This window comes from Rattus norvegicus, chromosome 3 (assembly GCF_036323735.1).
Source record: "Rattus norvegicus strain BN/NHsdMcwi chromosome 3, GRCr8, whole genome shotgun sequence".
Lineage (NCBI taxonomy): Eukaryota > Metazoa > Chordata > Mammalia > Rodentia > Muridae > Rattus > Rattus norvegicus.
Genome location: NC_086021.1, coordinates 41,323,571 through 41,340,186, shown reverse-complemented (window position 1 = coordinate 41,340,186; position 16,616 = coordinate 41,323,571). Strand labels below are relative to the sequence as shown.

Sequence of the window (16,616 nt, the reverse complement as noted above, 5' to 3'; positions counted from 1 at the left end):
ACTTTTGGGAAACACCCCACTCCCCAAATAGGGTCCTATTCCCTTCCACCTACATTGTAGGCTGCTATCTCTCCTGTAGCTCTTAGATCTGATCCTTCTAACTGGATCATATTGATTCTCTTCATCCTCCCCTCATTCCCAATCCCTTGCCTTGTCTTTCTGTCTTTCTGCCCAGCCATTGTCTACATGGAAATGCTTTATTATCAGTTGAAGCCTCAGGGATCCTTAGGTCTGGTAGGACAGTTTTTTTGGGAGCCAAAATAAAACAATTCCCAACACCAGATGTTGACACTTTACACATATATTCTTGATGATGAACTAAGCAACTATCTTTAAGAATATAGGAATTTTATCCTCAGTACCAGGGAGGGAAAACATAAAGAAGAATATTGTAGACATTTTGCCCATGGTCTCTGTTCATATGTTGGTGGCTAGAACTTAGTCACATGCATACTCTTGATTTGAGAGGCACCTAGGAACTGGAATTCATAGTTTCCAACTCTGTACTCTATTAAAGATGTAGGAAATGTGAAGGAGAGATAGAAAATAACAGTACAGACTCTCTCAAAATTCTCTTAGGCCTGTGGGTTTGTACTCCAGGTGCTCTGGAGGCCTGCTGTAACCAGAGACACATGAGAACCACCCTAAATAGAGACAGTACTACCTGACTCCCAGGAGACCAGCTGTCACCCAGCTCACAGACCTCTACATTCCTCCAATGAGGCCGATCCAGTCAGAGACACTCATGACAGTTAACACCAGAGATAAACAGTTGGGGAGAGGGAAACTCAAGACCATAAACAACAGAACCCAAGTCAAAATCTGCTGCTCACTCAGAGGACCTATCTGGTGCTTCACAATCATCTATAACAGGGTATCTGGTGTCCTCATCTGGCCAGAGAGAACTGCATGCAGAGGGACCGCAGACAAAAGTCAGCCAAAGAACAATTCACCACAATAAATAAAAGTGAATACATTTTTCTTTCAAAAAGGCATACAAATGTATGGTCGAGGCAAACAACACCCAAGAAAACACAAGAAATGAAATATTTCATAACAACCCTGCACGTTTACCCCCTAAAGTATATGAAGCCAACTGCACTCACAAATCTAAAGGAAACGCTCCCTTAGTCATTAGTAAAGAAAGTGAAGAAGGCACGACCAGCGTGCTGTGATTGTGTAGCGTCTCTGTGAACCCACTTTTCTTTCAGCTATTACGCATTTACTGTGTAAGGTCAAATATTTCAGTGAAAATTCCAGAAAGTAATGACAAACTGAACCTGCTACACAAATCTCAGTAAAAGTGCATGCCTGTTATGACTCTCTGTGCTAAAACCAGGAAAGTGAATCCCCTAGTGTAACCATGGACATTTAGCTTTAAATATCTTATGCTTTATTGCCTGTTTATAGGAAGACAAAAAGCAATAATATCAACTGCCCAAAGCAGTAAATTTTGCTTTAACGAACGAATTGTTCTGCATTCTCTGAATTGTTGCTGTGATAATATAGTAAAATAATGACTGTGTTACCCTAACAAAATAAACCAATTACAAAGCAAAATGTACTGTGGACTTAACTTCCCGCTTTCTGTACTTGCTTGCTTGAGTATATTCTGTGGGAGGCTTGTGACACCTGGGCCCTGTGCCTCATTTGCATGTCAGCCATTCTGCTTTCTCCATGGTCATTGTCACCTGTGTGGGTAGAATGATGAGGCTATGGGATGAGGAGAGTATCTACTTTGTGCTGGTGTTTCCCAGTGTTCCTCCAAGACAAACTCCATTTTTGTTGCCGTTTTGTTTTTTTGCTTTATATTTTCTCTTGGAGCATCCAAAACTCCAGGGGTCTGTGATTCCTGTATCCATGTCTTTCTTTCTGCCATGTGCTTCCCAGTGTAGTACTTTGCCCTCCTTACAGCATGGCCTTTGGAGGGTAAGCAGCTAAGGATTTTGTTGGTGGTTTTTTCCTGTTTTCTTTTGTGGCAGTTTGTCTGTCCTTCTCCATTGTGTTCTGGTTGGTCACTTGCTCTGCTCACTTTTGTACTCCAGCTTGCTGGTTTTGCCCACAAGAGATCCCTGTAGTTCCCGATGGCGTGTACTCCTAATACTTTCAGGGCTCTTGTGCTCTGCTCCGGCCAGTGTCTAAACCACACCAGGAAAGGGATGGACATTCATGGGGAAGGGCCACTCATTGTTACCAATGGCAGCTCTTCTTGATTTTGCTGTCTCTCCTCCCCATCAGCACGGGTGGAGTGTGGAAGACAGGAGTGCAGTTTAAGTGTTAAAGCATGTCTCTCCAGTGGCTATTTTTCTACCTGAAAATAGACATGATATCCGTGTGAATGTTTTACAATTCACTGTCCTTTCAGGTCATTTTATTATGACCCACACACCCTTCATATTGCTCTCACTCAGGATAGCCCTGCCTTGTGGCAATAACTAAATAAAATGATACACTCATACCTAGATCTTTGGAAATGTTAATGGAGTTGGTAACACCCCCTAACAGAATGAGGAATCCACTCATTCACTCTCACCCAGCCTCCTGCCAGCACAGCCATTTCCAGGCTGATCTGATACTATTTACATGATTTGGTATTTTTAATTTATGTTGAATGTTTAGGTAAGTAAAACTGCCACAGAAATGATGTATCTTAAAATCCTAGGCAGTTCTGTTCCTTCATATATATATATATATATATGTGTGTGTGTGTGTGTGTGTGTGTGTGTGTGTGTGTGTGTCTGTGTGTGTGTGTGTGTATCTCCATCCTAGCACTGATGATAGATTTTCAGTTAAACAGAACATTTAGTTATCTATTCCAGTTTAAGAAAGGATTAAAATATATGTTATATCCTGGCTAGCTTGTATACTCTCTGAAAACTATCCAATTTAATATGTATTTTCAAAGTATAACAGCCTGAGTCGGCTATGAGACTATAATCAGTCTTCAACCCCATCATAAATCTGTGAATGACTGACCAAATATCTATAAACAGAAGAAGCCTAACACGGCTTCCAGACCTGAGACAGGTTGTAGAGACAAATCTCCCCTAGCATAGTCTTCTGCTAGATACATGTGAGTGCAAGTCTTCAGCCTTCTGGCCTAGGATCAACTGACAGACCCTTGAGATGTAGAAATCTTGAAGGGCTGATAATTCTGGCTGGGCAAAGATTATCAGTCAACTCTTATGCATGTGTCCCATTTTGGACAGTGTTAGTCTGTAGATGAAATAGTCAGTTTCTGCCCAATGGCTACCTAGTCACAAAGTACTACCTCACCTAAAGGTAGTAATACTCAATTTCTTCATGAAATCCACCAAAGTGGAACTGTTAGGGGCAGATGTGTCTCAACAAAAGATAAATAACTTTAAATGTCATATTTTGTGGATTTCTGATGTTTTTGAAAGCCATCTATCTATATAAGATAATCTGGACTAGTGTCCATTGACTATTCTAATATATTATCTTGAAAGCACTCTATCAATAAACATGAGTTTGCTATTTAGCCCTTGACTCATATGTTTAATCAACTCAGAAGTTTATAATGACATCAATAGAAGGAATGGGTCCAAACCTCATACTTTTAAAATTTGGTAAAGAATAATTTCTATACTAAAGTAAAGATATGATTGTAGCTTAGTTATCAAATGAAATTGTGGCTTTACAAATCAATCTAGCTAATACCTCCCTGTTAAATTATGACCATTGTTAAATTCATCATAAAAACACCTCAGAATAACCACTTTCAGGTCCCCCAAAATCCAGGGGATCAGGGCAATGACACTTCAATAACTTCTTCAAGTTGTACATGGGCATTGAGACATCCTTGGCGGGGGGTGGTAGGGAAAAATGGAACAAATGCTGTAGCCTGAGGTGTCTGTCTTGATTGGACCCAGCTGAAAGTCCTAGAGAGGAGGAATCCAAGTAGGAATGTTCTCCAAAATATAATTCTCAAGACAAATGTTTAGAATTCAGACATATTTTTGCTCGATTCTCTCAAATTTAGTTCTTCAAGCAGTCTCCCTCTATCAAATCTAATCCTTATGACTCTGGAAGGTGTCCAGAGCCTAATCACCATTTTGAAAAAAAAAAAACAACCAAAACCTTTCTCGTAAAATACTGTGTTCCTTAGTCTGTAACCAGAAAAGTTTGTATCTTGCAGTTTCTCAGAGAGCAATAATATAACCAAAAAATTCAAAATCATGCCCATTATGAAGATTAAACTGTTTTAAAACAAGAAGTAAGCTAAACAATAGTGTGTGAGCCTGTTTAGGCTTCTCTAGTCTGTCAGATCAGGAAATGAACCCAAAGTTCCCATGGAGCCCACTTTAAGAGAATCCAAGCTTCCTGTTGCGGTAAATATCAAAAACAATCACGAACCCTCACCAGCTGTCATCATTGAGCCATATAGTCTTTAGCGGGATAATTTATAAAACCAATTAAACACCTTCTATCAATTCCAATACCAATAAGAAATAAGCAACTTGGGGCTGGAGAGAAGGCTCAGTGGTTAAGATCACTGGCTGCTCTTCCAGAGGTCCTGAGTTCAATTCCCAGCAACCACATGGTGGCTCACAACCATCTGTAATGGGATCCAATGCCTTCTTCTGGTGTGTCTGAAGACAGCTACAGTGTATTCATATAAAGAGAAAAGCAATAAATCTTAAAAGAAAAGAAATAAGCAACTTATCAAACCAGAACTTTAACCAAAATACATTGATCTGTCAACCTCTCTACCTGGAGCCTCAGATTTTTATTTTTTATTTTTTTATTTATTAATAATTTCCATAATACATGTTTGTATTCACTGTGCCTGGGGTTCAGACTTCTATTTTTTAATAACCATATTAACTTATAAATATCACAAGTCTCTACTTGGATTCAGTGAGTAGTTTTCCCTTTCTAAGTTTTGACTATGGCTGAAAATCTCTGGTGATTCAGTTACACTCTACTCTCTTCTTCTAAAAACAAACTTAATCTCTTTCCAATGACACCTGGAATTAGGAAGCAGTCAGCTTGTCTAACTAGGATTTTAACCCAAAATTCCTGTGGATCTCACATTAGAAAGAAAATGAGTATCTTGTAAGACTTATCAGTGTCCGTAATCAACACCTGCTAAGGAAGCAGGCAGCTTTCATTTTCTAGTTCTTATAGGAGCATCCCAGGTGACCTAGAGTCTGTGAGCAGACCCCCTTCTAGTCCTTTGTTTAAGGTTCCTGTGTTTGGGTTATCACGTGATTCAACATGGCACCGGCACGCTCTTACATAGAAAATAAAACTTTCTTTCAACTCTTTGGATTACAATTTTAATTTACAAGTGGATTCTTGCCCAACATGTCATTTTACCACCTGTTGCAGTATATATAATAAAGGCATTTCTTTTATCCTGCACTAGTGCTGGCACCATAGGGCCACATGGCATCTGTGGGATATTTTCATCTCTGTCAACAAAGCCTCTCACTTGCTAGGCTCCATCCCATATCACACTGTCAATTAAAGGTGAATAAAAATGTATAGATGAAAACCTTCATTGTGCATGCAGACTTCAAAGTTCTGGTCATGTACAAATAAAGAAAAGAACATTATAGGACAGTACAAAACTCTCATTGGTGTCCAAGAAAGGGTGGATAGGCCTCCTACTTACCTTGGGCCTATTTTACTCCATACATGGAGGGATACATCCATATTATTTTATGTTTGATATACCCCCTTCACTGTTTCTCAGGCTCAGAAATCAGTAGTTGGCTAAAATATCTAACCAATTCTTTTTCATTATCCAGGCCCTCTAGTTCTCCATAAAGGCTATTCATTGAACTACATCAGAGATCCATTGGACTTCTGACTCCCCCATCATCCCCCCAATTTCCATTTTCAGCCTTGTCATTGTGATACTACCTGCTTAAGGGGGTAGCCAAGGGTAATAAAATCAATTTGGAAAGGATTCACAGGATTTTCCCACTCTTACACCTGTGTGGTTAGGCAGCATTTTACCATGGCTTCTGCAGACCCTTGTCAAGAAGGCAGAAGCCCCAGATGACAGTGTCTAAGGGATTCCTTCAGGCACTTAAGAACCCATGAAAATAGAGGTTCCACTAGATCTGAGGCCTTTTCATTCCCTATCTATCCTTGTAGTCTTAGCTACATTATGAATAGAGGATCACAGTCCAACTCCCAACTAACTCGGGCCTGGACCTGGGAATTCAGGAAGGTAGATATTGGAGAAGTGATAGTTGATGAGACCACAGAGCAGCAAACGACAGTGCCTGTTGAACTTTGCTCACTGATGTCTCCTTTAATATTCTGGTTGTATGGGAGATTGTGAGGATGTGGGACTTTAACTTATTTTTTGTTTACTTATGCAAAGATAAGTTTATTAAGATAAAAAATACAATGAAACAGGGAAAAACATCCATGACACAAAGTAACATGGTATCTGTCAGGTGTGGCTGCTCATTTATAACCACAGCACTTGGCCTGATTGAATTCCAGGCAGCCTTGCTTAGCTCCATAGCGATTTCCAGTCCAGCATTTGCTAAAAACTAAAACCTGTGCCAATTAAAAAAAAAGCCACCGTCTAAGAACAAAATGACAACAATTTTCTTGAGCAACTAGGTTAATTACCATTATTTAGCATGGTTCCAAATTACTGGCCAAATGCACCACCTGGACTAACATCAACAAGCACTGTACGTTACTTATAGTTAGTGCCAAAGTAATGTTTGAGTTTCCCGAATACATGGTTTTTATAACCATTGTAAATTTGTTTTTTTTGTTTTTTTTGTTTTTTTTTTTTTTTTTTTTTTTTTTTTTGCAAGCAAACTCCATGTTGGTGTCACTGGCTTCACACACAACTTCTACTGACAGTAAAAGTTAATAGCAACCCCAGGTACCCGTATACCTTTACAGACTTGTAGACCCCCCCCCACCCTACCATTGTCCCTGCTTTGATAAATATACAAGCTTTATTGAAAAAAATAAAGCAAAAGTGTTGAAACCAATCAACTGTAACCTAGAAATTTGATCAACCTTTACTTAGCTTTCAAAGTCAAATAAAAAGGCAGGCCTTAATTTATTCCTGGTTCTAACCATATTGTTTCTATAATTATCATTTTCTCAAAATACACCAACTTCCAGTCAGTGTCTCGATTAATTCGAAGTCCAGCACTGACTGGAGGGGAGGCAAACCTGTCCCTTCAATGTCAAGCTCACTGAGGACAGCAGACACATCCTGAAGCAGCCTACAGTACTCACAGGTCTAGCTTTTCAGAACAGGTCCAGAGGGGAGAGCACTACGTTCTCCTCTGCCCTCCTTGGGGCAGCGCTCCTTTCTTCTTGACACCTACGGCAGGCCGCCTGGAATGCTTCTGGCCTCCCAAGCTTCCTTTCTTTTTCTCTACCTAACATGGCGGGCTGGTCTTTTTGCCCGATGCTCCTTGTTGGATTCTTTTTCTCTTGTCCATCTGGCTAATTATCCTCCTCTTGGCAAACTCCTCTTGGTCTTCTTCCCTCATGTGTTTGTTGGGCCCTGGTCACCTCCAGAGCAGGTTTCTTGCTGTTCATGACTTGAAGTAGCTCCAATTGTGTCTTTTCTGGGTTGTGAAGTCCCCCAAAAGGGCCTGAAACTTCCTCTTGCCAGAGCCCCAGGGGCTTTCTCCTTGGGAGGCACTCTCTGAAGCATCCCACCCAAGTGGTGGAGACCATAGCCACTTGCATGGCATGACCCAGGTCCTCCTCATTCTGGTGTCCCGTGGGTGCAGGTCGGCTGAGCTGGGCATCTGCATCTTGTGCGTGCGGGCCATGTTCTGCAGATGGTTCAGCTCCTTCATGGCCATGCGCTTTATTGGCCTGAATCATCTTGCAGAACTGGTCTTCCGTGGGGTCAGCACTCCCTGGCACTTCAATCAGCTACTCCTTGGTGTCATCCTGGCTGAGCTTGTAGCCACAACAGCATTGCCAATCACCTTTTCACACAGGATGTTGGCCCTCTTCTTGGGACAGATGCCCTAATGCACTGGAACTGCTGAAAGCATTAGAGCGGCAGTAGCTGGTGCAGAGGCTTCTCCTGGGCCAGGCCTGTGGCGGGCTCCTGCAAGCATGCTACCACCGCCTCGTCCACTTGCTCAGTCACCAGCTGCCACAGCTGGTTCATGAGAAGCTGCGTGTTTTCCCACGCCAGGGCCCGCAGCTCGTCCTCTCCCGAGGGCCAGGACTGGCGCATCACCATCAGGGGATTCCTGTCTGAAGCCAGTAGGTTGCCCAGGTCGAACTCCAGTTCCACCTCCTGGTGCACCAGGATGCACTGCAGTTTCTCTGCTTCCCCTGCTCGGCCTTGGCCAGCAGCTCCTGCACACTCTGCCCCTCCATGGCTCTTGCCTGAGGCTCAGATCTCTCACTTCTGAGGACTTTAACTTTAAGAATGGACAGAAAGTTTACAATTTGATGATTGCCCTGTACCTGAGGACCTATGTTGCCAGGACAATGGAGTTTTCATTGCACAAAATAGGATTTTAAGACAGAGATTTCATGAAAACACAAGGGTGAATGTAGTGAAACCCTGCTCCCTCTCAAGGCACACTCAGTGAAACAATAAACTCCAACTTGCATACATTTAAAGGTGCAGGGAAAGAATACTGGCCTTGGGAAACAGCAAAACTGTGAGAATTGGGCTATATGTCACATGAATGGACCCCGGTTTTTACATTTCAGGGAGAAGAATCTCCCTCACATAAGGTATTTAGATATTTGGGGGTTAACAAATATTTTCTACCCATACCTAGGCTTTAACCAACTCTCCCTATCCTCAGCAACTGAGTTGTAATGAAGTAGTGAACCAATTTCGTGAAGAACCGTGAAGCTCTGGAAAAAGAGTGTGCGAATGGATGTTCCCTGGCTCAAAAGTGAGTCTCTGGAAAAGGCAGTGCAGAAACTGGTCAGTCTGGGTAGAGGGAGTTAGCAAGTAAGCTATGGCATTTCCCTGTGACATCATCGGTAGTGTCTTCCCTGGAAATTCTCTTGTATCCAGGAGAACCCTAGAATCTTCTGTGATGTCACCAGTGTTGTGGTGACACCAACTGCCTGAGTGATATCCCTCCAGAGCCTAAGGGGTTCTGAAGCGGGCAAGTTCTCTAGGTTCCTCAGTATATTTAGGAGGGAGAATCATACACATGCAGAGACCAGACCAAGGCAGAAGGAGGCCAGCCTTCTATCACGTTGGAGAACAAGACAAGGAAATGGTCCTGGGGAAGACCCAGTGAATACTGGGCAGGGCTAGAGAACCTTCCTGGAGAAGGTTGGCTTGAACTGGTCCTTTTAGGTGTAGGACTTATGATTTTGAGCCTCAGTTTTGTTAATTGACTGTCCCAGACTCAACACTTTCTGATCAGTAGTTTGACAGAGAGCCAAGAATTGAGTCAAGCAGCTTTCCTTGAAGCCCTTTAATGTCATGGGTAGTGTCAAAGAATATCAGAATGAGCCCCTGTACGAATAACAAAGTGCCTCTCTCTCTCAAGATAGGCTTTTGAAGCTCTTCATTCTCAGCAATGTTCTGTAGGTTACATGGGTAATTGATGCCAAGAGGGATATTCTCCTGGTCATATATCACGGTCTCAGTTACTTCGTACTTGAACACACATGAATAGGGATTCAAGATGTTAAGCAGTTTAGACTCAAGGACTTACCTACCTCACATCAGACATTAGCTGAAAATGGCCTCCAATTCTTCTTGTTTAGGCCAACTTTTTCATTTCACTGCCAGGGGAATGGTCTTAGGAAGTGTGGTATATGTCTATAGTGGAATATGTCATCATATGGCTATGATGGTGGGGAACAGGGACATAGCTGAATTCAGCTTAAAGACAGCTTTCTTGTTCTGTCAGGGATTCACTGTGTCTCTATAACTGTTCATCCTCAGACTTCTGTTTTCGACTAAGCATAGTTTTTCCTGTCATTATGTCCTCCTATATGACAGTTTACTTGTGTTTATCTACTTACAGAGTTTGCTCAGAAGGCATCATCTCAACCGTCCACCAACCATGTTGAGGAGGAGAGAATGAAGCATTTGGAGGACCTGAAAATTGTTCTCCAGAAGATGCCAAACGAGAGAGATGAACGCCAGAGAATACTGGCATATTACCCTAGAAACAATTTAAATGACAGGTAATCACAATGCAAGTTCTTTATTAACTGACTTGATATGTCTGTTAATCCCATATTTCCTCAAATCACAGTAGGCTATAACTCCAGGGTGTCCTCATGGTCAAAATCATTTCTTCTTAAGCACAGAATGTGAAGTTCAGAAAGGAGTGAAATGGGGGCACAGGCTATTTTGATTCCTCCAAAAGTAAATCGTAGCCTGTGGCTTGAATCATAGTCTGGGAATAAGAGTAGTAGTGTGTGAGCTCTCATTGTGTGTTTTAAGATGCCTGGACAGGTGTTGGCTTGTGGAACTCTTTAGGTGCTGTGATTATGACTAATTATTGTTGTAATTGATATGGAGGTGCTTTGGGTTCAATAGGTCCTGTGAACAGGTGGAGGGGCCTAATCCCACTTGCTTCCTTTCAGTGTGTGACTGCATTGGCAACAGGTTATCATTGGTTTTCTCTGATTTTGTTCACTGTACTTTGAGATGATGCCACATTATTGTATTTATTCAGTATTCTAATTGTATTTGACTCTGTGAGTGTGTGTTTGTGTGTGTGTGTGTTGTGTGTGCATGTGTGAATGTGTTCATGTGTATCTCTAAGATCTGAGAATTCTATGGCCTTGGTTTGGCCTGAGAATTAGCCTGACTCAGTTTCCATGGCATGAAAGAGATGAGGCTGAGAGCCTCACTTTGAGCAGTACAATATTTGACCTCTGCTCACCTTGAAAGCACATTGGAATCATATATATATATATATTATATAGTTTTTATTAGACACATAGAAAGATTGTATACCTGTTGGCTCTATTCTCCTCTCTCAGTGGGTGTTCACCTACAAGTGACTTTTGAAAAAAAATGGACATATAAGCACACAGAGGAATTTTGTCCTCTTCTGGGACAAACTTGAGTCCTTGGTGTCAGGTTATGAGAAGTACCCTGACTATTCTGGAATGTTGCTCTTTTCTCGATTTGACCTGTCTCTATATTATGCTCCATGGCTACCAAGGACTTGGACTATAGTCTAAGACTATCTTTGGATCAGAGCCTTAAAAAGTGAAATGTACTTGGAGAAGTGGGAAAAATTTAGATTCTGTCTTGGGATTCACCATTTTATGTTTGTGCCTCAGCCTGAGGTACTCCATCCTACGAAGTGAGTCTATTCGGCTGAAGCACAATGCCAAGAGAGCACAGAATGAGAACAGGGAGTTTCTATGGAACAAATTGCACTGGAACAGTCCATTAAGGAAACAGCGAGGTTCCGTGTGGAAGCCAGTATGAAAAACCACGTAACAAGCAGCATCAGGTAGGATGAATGAAGCATCAAGGGGATGTTGTCCTGATATCTAACCATAAACCAAGTTAAACAAATTTAACCAATCTCCAACTTATCCAGACACTCTACTAGGTCTCATCCAGTCGTTCATTTCTTTGACTATTTACAAGACTTTCTGTTGTGTTAGCCTCATGCAAGAAACAGAAGAAATGAGAACCAAATCCTCCTGCTCAACTAGAAACTGCAGTTCCTTACAGGGGATTGGTTGATCACACATTGCACACTTACACTCCATTATGGAGGGTGTCTTGTGGTATCCTTCTTTGTAGTGCACAGAACTGATTAGAGTTCAGTTAAATTGCCAAAAGAATGGTTATCATTGTCCGTTTTGATGGGGTTTGTGTCCTTTCTCTCCTTTTCCCCAGACATTGAAGATGGTCTCTTTTGCCTGCCCAAATCATGGTTCACAGTGACAGAGCTTGAGAAGCACCTTGTCAGTCCTGCTCTATGTCAATGTTCTAGAGTTCTTTTCTGTGGCTTCTATCCTGGAGCTGACTGGATGAACAAGGATGTAGGAAAGGCTTCTCTCAGGGTGAGGGTTTGTGTGAGATAAGTGAGGATTTGACAGAAAAATTTCTCCAACACTCTCAACCTAGTGTGCTCAAGAAGTGCGCTCTCTATACAGTTTTATTTTTTTAAGGTATGGATAGCATTGTCTAAGCTCTCACTTGACACATTTCCTTTGCCTAATCTGTATTCAGCAACTAACTGTTCCTCCAGTTAGTTGCATGATGTCCTCCTCATTCCTTTCTGCTTCTCACTTTCTGTTCTCTGTCTCTGTCTCTCTGTCTCTGTTTGTCTGTCTGCCTGTCTGTCTGTCTGTCTGTCTCTCTCTGTGCATAAGTGTGGGGGTTGTTTGTGTGAATGTGAGTGTTTGTGTCTGTGATCACAGATATGCGTGAGCATGTTTATGGCTATGGTGCATATTTGTACATTGGGAGTTGCTTGTTTTAAGTATTTGTTATATGGGTGCTTATATATAGAAGTGTGTGTATATTTGTGTGTGGTTGTGCATGTGTGTGTGCATGTGGGAAGTCATGAACTAATGGTTTCTGAACACACACACACACACATATATATACATGTCTGTGTGTATCGATGTGTATAAGCCTATATGCACATATATAAACATGTAAAACATTATATATATATATACATACATACATATACACACACACACACACACACACACACACACACACACACATATATATATATATATATTCACTAAAACAAGAGGAAACAAAATTTTTCCAATCAGATTTTTAAACTGTTCTTAATGGGGTCTTGATTGCTATTGAAACTATTTATAGTGGGAAAGCTATTCATCATCACTGACATAACTTGGAGAAAAACACAGTAATGGGTTACAGGGATGTGAGGAGAAGCTGTGGTCTGAAAGCCATGTACCTGAGTGTCGAAACTGCTGACTGAGGCCTCCTCTGCCTTCTTTGCTCTTGGTGTATAGTAACACTGGAAGGTCATGTGGCTTGTTGTATCTTCTCAACATTCTTGTTATTTTAATCATTGCCTGCCACCACTTTCTTTCTAGATTGGTCTAAACTTGGCTCAATATAACTTGGCTTTGGAGTTTGGCCTGGAATTTGTTATTTGAAAGATTAATTTGCTTAGAGTTGAATCTGCAAGCAGAAGATGTCCAGGAGTTATGCTGAGGTGTAATCACATCTTTGCCTCAGACAGAACCTTAGGCTCAACATAGTCCAAAGCAGTCATCCTGTGTTGAGTGTGTGGCATTCTTAACCGATGTTATTCAAAATCATTTGATCTGAGTGAAAATCATCTTTAAGGAGGGTTTAGAAAAGTGATGACCCTCAAACATTGCTAGAGGTGTCAAATGGGTAGTCCTATGAGAAGCCATGTACAACTTTTCTGAAAGTTCAACCTTTTGACACAGCGATTCCATAACAAGAAGTAGGTGTCAACAGAGAAACTGTGGCACATTAGTGTTGTAGTGGTACACCTCAGAGCAGCCCTGAAGTAGAATTATCCAGGTGTCCTTCAGTCAGAAAGTAAAAATGTACAGTGTTGTCCAGCCCTTCCATGGACTGTTGCTGAGTTTGATTATACATCCAAGCATATGGCGTTGAGTAGGTCAGGCTTTTCTTACTGGAATTATATCTGACAGTATCCCATTACAAGTTTTACCTTGGATTGTGGTTATGGAGATTTCCTAGCTGTTTGTGCTGGTAGTTTGGTTCCCCTGTCAGTAGGGTATGGTAAAGGGACCTCATATTGAAAAATGCTACTCACTTTGCATCCAGTATGAAACAGTGAGGCAGAGCATAGAAAAGGCTGCCACCACCCAGTAGAGTATTGCCTGATATTAAGCCTACTGTGCACAACCTGGTGCACTTGCTAAGCAGGCTTGGCTAACAGGCCAACATGCCACATTTCTAACTTCTGATTTTCAGGGCAATTCACTTTATTGGCTGAGCTGTCTTTAGGCTATGCTCACTGTGTACTTACCTCATTCCAGGTTTTTGTTTTCTTATGCCACAATAGTAGACTGGATGACCTCTTATTATTACCATTAGATGGGAAACTAACCACATTCTGCAAAGTACTCTGGCTTGTATGTGTGAACAAATATATTTGAGTGTGTTAAAAATGTGTACGTCTTGGTGTCTTTCTGTCTGTCTGTCTGTCTGTTTGTATTCATGCATGACCCCACAGACAATATAATCTTCTAGTGACCAGGATGAGGAGAGAATGGAAGAAAATTTTTAGGACCCACTAGAGCAGAAAGAACTGGTCACTGAGCAAAAGGCCTTGGCTGAGAAGATGCAGCATATTTTCAGTGTCACTGAGATGATTTAAAAGCACAGGATGAAATATGAATATAACAGGAAGCAATAATCACTGTTCCTTAATATCTCTCAACATCAATGGCCTCAACTCCCCCAATAAAAAGACATAGATTAACAAACTGGATACGCAACGAGGACCCTGCATTCTGCTGCCTACAGGAAACACACCTCAGAGACAAAGACAGACACTACCTCAGAGTGAAAGGCTGGAAAACAACTTTCCAAGCAAATGGTCAGAAGAAGCAAGCTGGAGTAGCCATTCTAATATCAAATAAAATCAATTTTCAATTAAAAGTCATCAGAAAAGATAAGGAAGGACACTTCATATTCATCAAAGGAAAAATCCACCAAGATGAACTCTCAATCCTAAATATCTATGCCCCAAATACAAGGGCACCTACATACGTAAAAGAAACCTTACTAAAGCTCAAAACACACATTGCACCTCACACAATAATAGTGGGAGATTTCAACACCCCACTCTCATCAATGGACAGATCATGGAAACAGAAATTAAACAGAGACGTAGACAGATTAAGAGAAGTCATGAGCCAAATGGACTTAATGGATATTTATAGAACATTCTATCCTAAAGCAAAAGGATATACCTTCTTCTCAGCTCCTCATGGTACTTTCTCCAAAATTGACCATATAGTTGGTCAAAAAACGGGCCTCAACAGGTACAGAAAGATAGAAATAATCCCATGCGTGCTATCAGACCACCATGGCCTAAAACTGGTCTTCAGTAACAATAAGGGAAGAATGCCCACATATAGGTGGAAACTGAACAATGCTCTACTCAATGATAACGTAGTCAAGGAAGAAATAAAGAAAGAAATTAAAAAATTTTTAGAATTTAATGAAAATGAAGGTACAACATACCCAAACTTATGGGACACAATGAAAGCTGTGCTAAGAGGAAAACTCATAGCACTGTGTGCCTGCAGAAAGAAACAGGAAAGAGCATATGTCACCAGCTTGAGAGCACACCTAAAAGCTCTAGAGCAAAAAGAAGCAAATACACCCAGGAGGAGTAGAAGGCAGGAAATAATCAAACTCAGAGCTGAAATCAACCAAGTAGAAACAAAAAGGACCATAGAAAAAATCAACAGAACCAAAAGTTGGTTCTTTGAGAAAGTCAACAAGATAGATAAACCCTTAGCCAGACTAACGAGAGGAAACAGAGAGTGTGTCCAAATTAACAAAATCAGAAATGAAAAGGGAGACATAACTACAGATTCAGAGGAAATTCAAAAAATCATCAGATCTTACTATAAAAGCCTATATTCAACAAAACTTGAAAATCTACAGGAAATGGACAATTTCCTAGACAAATACCAGGTACCAAAGTTAAATCAGGAACAGATAAACCAGTTAAACAACCCCATAACTCCTAAGGAAATAGAAGCAGTCATTAAAGGTCTCCCAACCAAAAAGAGCCCAGGTCAAGACGGGTTTAGTGCAGAATTCTATCAAACCTTCATAGAAGACCTCATACCAATATTATCCAAACTATTCCACAAAATTGAAACAGATGGATCACTCCCAAATTCCTTCTATGAAGCCACAATTACTCTTATACCTAAACCACACAAAGACCGAACAAAGAAAGAGAACTTCAGACCAATTTCCCTTATGAATATCGACACAAAACTACTCAATAAAATTCTGGCAAAACGAATCCAAGAGCACATCAAAACAATCATCCACCATGACCAAGTAGGCTTCATCCCAGGCATGCAGGGATGGTTTAATATACGGAAAACCATCAACGTGATCCATTATATAAACAAACTGAAAGAACAAAACCACATGATCACTTCATTAGATGCTGAGAAAGCATTTGACAAAATTCAACACCCCTTCATGATAAAAGTCCTGGAAAGAATAGGAATTCAAGGCCCATACCTAAACATAGTAAAAGACATATACAGCAAACCAGTTGCTAACATTAAACTAAATGGAGAGAAACTTGAAGCAATCCCACTAAAATCACGGACTAGACAAGGCTGCCCACTCTCTCCCTACTTATTCAATATAGTTCTTGAAGTTCTAGCCAGAGCAATCAGACAACAAAAGGAGGTCAAGGGGATACAGATCGGAAAAGAAGAAGTCAAAATATCACTATTTGCAGATGATATGATAGTTTATTTAAGTGATCCCAAAAGTTCCACCAGAGAACTACTAAAGCTGATAAACAACTTCAGCAAAGTGGCTGGGTATAAAATTAACTCAAACAAATCTGTAGCCTTCCTCTACACAAAAGAGAAACAAGCCGAGAAAGAAATTAGGGGAAATGACACCCTTCATAATAGAC

General features: G+C 41.0%; 1 long non-coding RNA gene and 2 pseudogenes across 2 annotated transcripts in view; 1 reads left to right on the top strand and 2 right to left on the bottom strand.

The window, feature by feature from the left end:
* Nucleotides 1–1,791: 1,791 nt before the first annotated feature.
* LOC134486086 (uncharacterized) lies at nt 1,792–9,069 on the bottom strand. Its single transcript, XR_010064774.1, has 2 exons — nt 8,771–9,069; nt 1,792–2,311 (listed from the first exon to the last, which is right to left on the bottom strand). It is a non-coding gene; the product is annotated as an uncharacterized LOC134486086 (long non-coding RNA).
* Nucleotides 7,074–8,777, bottom strand: Rrs1-ps10 (ribosome biogenesis regulator 1 homolog, pseudogene 10; annotated as a pseudogene).
* Nucleotides 9,070–9,099: 30 nt separating the features above from the next.
* Pdcl1-ps1 (phosducin-like 1, pseudogene 1) overlaps nt 9,100–16,616 on the top strand; it is a 67,518-nt pseudogene continuing 60,001 nt past the window's right edge. Inside the window, exons 1-3 of the transcript XR_010064769.1 lie at nt 9,100–9,286; nt 9,990–10,152; nt 11,266–11,441. The product of XR_010064769.1 is annotated as a phosducin-like 1, pseudogene 1 (transcript). The remainder of the gene's footprint in view (nt 9,287–9,989; nt 10,153–11,265; nt 11,442–16,616) is intronic.